We start from the raw sequence: 4395 nt of genomic DNA, 5'->3' as shown, positions 1-4395 counted from the left end.
TTTTTTTTTTTTTGTCCTTTTTTTTCTCGTGACCGGCAACGGATCGCAACCCTCAGTGTCGCGCCCGCACCGGACCGGGACCGGCCACGGGATCGCAACCCTCGGTGTTGCTCCCGCACCTTGCTCAGCCAGTGAGCGGCCGGTCTGTATGTGGGATCTGAACCCTCGGCGGGAGCGCCGCCACGCTTCCCAAGCAGCGCACTATAGCAGTGCGCCACCGGGCCGGCCCTCAACAACATTTTTTAAGCATCTATTTGGTGGTCGGCCCTGTTCTATGCACAGGGGATACAGCAGGAAACAAAACAAACCCCTTCACCATTATGGAACTTACATTCTAGTGGATAATAACAGCTTACATTTACTGAGCCCTTACTGCATGCCAGGCACTTTACTAACTCACTTAATGCTCTCAACAACCCTATAAGGTAGGTACTATTATTCTTTCTGTTATACTGATGAGGAAGAGGAGGCATAGAGGGTTAAAGTGACCTCCCCCACCCCCCAAGGCCATCAGTAAGTGGCAGAGCCAAGGTTTGAGCTCAGGAAGTCTCACTCCAGAGCAGGAGCTTCAATTCCTCCCTCTGCAATACTGTCTCTTCTGGTTGCCAAGAGGTAACATCTGTGAGCGAAAGGCTTATTGACCTAAAAAAGAAACTGAGGCCAAATATACAAAGTAGAATTTATTTGGGCCAGGGCATTGCAATGGAAATACACAGGCCATAGTAAACTATGTGTGGATTCAGGGAGGGAAAGTAAGACAAAGAGTTTTAGAAGAAAAGTGATGGAGAATTACATGATTGTTTGGGGATAATTATCCATGGCTACAAGGATCAATAACAAGAGTGATGCCAGTCCAAAGCTGGACAGACAGTTGCTGGGTGGATGTTCTCACAGAAGCATTTTTGGTTAAGGTTTTGATGTTCTCTGTGCAAGGCTGTGGTTTGCAGAGTCCTTTGTGATAGTTTTTATTATCAAGCACTTGTGCATGAGAACCCTCCCTTCAGGGCCTTCCCTGGCTCTATTTGTCAGGTTTTTTTTTTTACCAAAAGAGACTCCATTTTGATTCTGACAACTTTCACAGGCTCTTGTTTCACATAGCCAAATAGTTTTCCAAAAAGGCAAGGCTTGTTTAAGATTTTTATCAATCCTTCACTCATGCTACAATTTTTTTTGAATCCCTCCTATATGCTGGGGATTCGGTAGGGCACAAGTCAGACAGTCCATTGTCACAAGGTGATTACCATCTTGTGGGTATACGAATAAGCAAAAGGCCATTAGAAACAGCGTGATCAGTGCTGACAGGAGAAGCACATAGGAGCGTGCCCATATAAGATGTGGTGGTTCAGGTGACACCTAGAAGAAGCATGAGAATTAGCTGAGCTAAAAGGGTGGGGTTGTTGAGGTGGCAATATCCAGGAAAAAGAAATAACACCAAAGAAGACCTGCTGGCAAGAGAGGTTTAACTGAGTTTACAAGTTCATTATGAGTAGAGTTTTAGGAAGTTTCTGGTAAGAGATGAGGCTAGAGATCTGAGCAGCAGTTTCTTCTGCAAGCACTTTGTAAGTCACCTTCAAGAGAATGGACTTTATGAAAACTTTTAAGAAGGAGAAAGACATGGTTAGCACCATGTTTTAGAAATATCACTCTGACTCCAGTGTGTGCAACATATTGAAGGAGAAAGCAAGGAGTTCAGTTAAGAAAATATTGCACCAAATCAAGACAGTGAGATTGTAGACTGGCCTAAAACCATAAAACTCTTAGAAAAAACATAGCAGAAAAGCTTCATGACATTGTATTTGGCAATGATTTCTTAGATATGACATGCAACAAAAGAAAAAATAGACAAATTGGACCACATAACAATTAAGAAATTTTGTGCAGGGTTTCTGGTCAAGATGGCAGAATAGACAGTCCCAAACATCACAACTCCCACAAATCAACCAATTTACAACTATAAAAAAGCAACAACAGCCAAGCTGGGGATGCTAGAGTTCAGAGGAAGAGGAGGAGAGACCTATGGAGTGAATGAAGGTGGAAGAAGCCACGATGAGAGAAAGAAAAAAACCACTCTGACCATTTCATGCCACGGCCGCTTTAAGGCTAGAGCTGCTGAGCACATGGAGCAGGAGCCGGCAAAAGCCACAGCTGTGCCCTTTGGATGGAGTTGCTTGGAGGCAGCAGAGGAGAAGAGGGCCTTGGTGGCCCCCAGGCCAGCAAGACCTCTAATAGGATTTCCATAGACCCACATAGGACTGAGGAACCACAACAACTGAAAAAAAGGAGCCACTCAGAGGCCAATGAGTCATCCCAAGGGACCAGCCCACAGCCCATCCTATGGGTAGTGTTTGCAGCATGGGCAGTGGGGGAAACGGGCCCAACAGGAGAACACTGGGGCAAAGCAAGGACAGCTGACTGGCACCCCAATCAAGAAGGACCACTCAGAGGAGACTGGTGAGGAATATAGAATTGCATGGGGTGCAGTTTGATGAAAAGACTCAGGCCCAGATCTGAGTTTCTACACAACCCAGGTGCACTGGGTCTCTGGAGAACTGGAAGTACCTACAAAGTCAACCATTAAAATCTGAGCTGCACAAAAAGCCTTCCCTAGGGAATCAGCAGCAAAGTATCAACTTAGCTCAAGTACTGGTCCCCACAGGAAGTACCCCCATTTCAGAAGTAAGGAAAGGACAAAAAATTAGTTCTGGCCCAGGCACACCGCCATCACCAAGAAGCATGCCAAAAACATCATCTCCATGTGAGTGGCCCACCATGGCCACAATAACCATGGCTGCCGTAAAAGCAGCTAGATGCCACAATCACCACACAGATGGTCCACCAGTCACTAGAGCGCATTGACACAAGGAGCTCACCAGCAGAGACCAAAGAAGAGGACGTCTTTCTCCACAAAGCCCATTCTGGAGTGACAGAAGAAGCATCTGCACTACGATAATATTGGGGGAGCTGAACACACCTCTCAGCATTGGATGGATCATCTAGGCAACAAATCAACAGAGTAACCATTACTCTTTCAGAAGAGAAGAAATCTAGGGTTATCAGTGGTGGGAGGGGGGAGAGTAAGGGGGATGGGGAGAGATTGGACAAGGGGCATAAAGAATAAGTACAATTTGTAACAATATGCATACTAGTAATATTGATTTGATCAACATATCTCAACGTTGAACCCCCAAAATATGTATAATCAATTGATTCAATAAAAATCAAAACAAATCAATTTTAAAAAAAGAAAAAATTTCTTGCATCAATAAAAAGTAAAAAGGCAAACCACAAAGAGATATGATTTGCAAAGATATTTGCAAATCATATCTCTGCTAAAAGATTAATATCCAGAACTCCTAAATATGTAGAGAACTAAATTATACATATAGAACTCCTAAATTATATAAAGAGCTCCTAAAATTCAACAATAAAAAACAAACAACCCAGTTAAAAATGGGCAAAATATTTGTACAGACATTTCTCCAAAGAAGATATACAAATGGCCAACTCATGAAAAGATACTCACCATTACTAATCACCAGGAAAATGAAAATCAAAACTATAATGAGATCCCACTTCATATCCATTAGGGTGGCCACCATCAACCTCCCCTCCAAGCCCTGCCCAAAAACCCTCCCAAAATAACAAGCGTTGGTGAGGTCATGGAGAAATTAGAACACTTGTGCACTCTTGGTGGGAATGTAAAATGGTGCAGTCACTACCGAAAACAGTATGGAGTTTCCTCCAAAAGTTAAAAATAGAATTAACATATGAAGTAGCAATTCCACTTCTGGGTATATATTCAAAAGAATCGAAAGCAAGGTCTTGAAGAGACATTCATAGCAGCATTATTCACAATAGCTAAAATGTGGAAGCAACCAAGTATCCATTAACAGATGAATAAACAAAATGTGTTATATCCATACACTGGAATATTATTCAGCCTTAAAAAGGAAGAAAATTCAACACATGCTACGACATGGATGAACCTAAAGGATATTATGCTACGTAAAATAAGCCAGCCACAAAAAGACAAATACTGGGGCCGGCCCGGTGGCGCACTGCTACAGTGCGCCGCTTGGGAGTGCGGCGGCGCTCCCGCCGAGGGTTCGGATCCCACATACAGACCGGTTCCCGCTCACTGGCTGAGCGAGGTGTGGGAGCAACACCGAGGGTTGTGATCCGTTGCCGGACACGAAAAAAGACAAAAAAAAAAAAGACAAAAAAAAAAAAGACAAATACTGTATGATTCAACTTATGTGAGATACTTAAAGTAGTCAAAATCATAGAGACAGAAAGTAGGATGGTTGCCAGGGGCTGGGGGGAGGAAATGGGGAGTTAGTGTTTAATGGGTACAGAGTTTTGGTTTTACAGGATGACAAGGATTATGAAAATGGA

This window comes from Galeopterus variegatus, unplaced genomic scaffold (assembly GCF_000696425.1).
Source record: "Galeopterus variegatus unplaced genomic scaffold, G_variegatus-3.0.2 Scaffold2435, whole genome shotgun sequence".
Taxonomy (NCBI): Eukaryota; Metazoa; Chordata; class Mammalia; order Dermoptera; family Cynocephalidae; genus Galeopterus; species Galeopterus variegatus.
Note: the sequence above shows the minus strand (reverse complement) of the source record.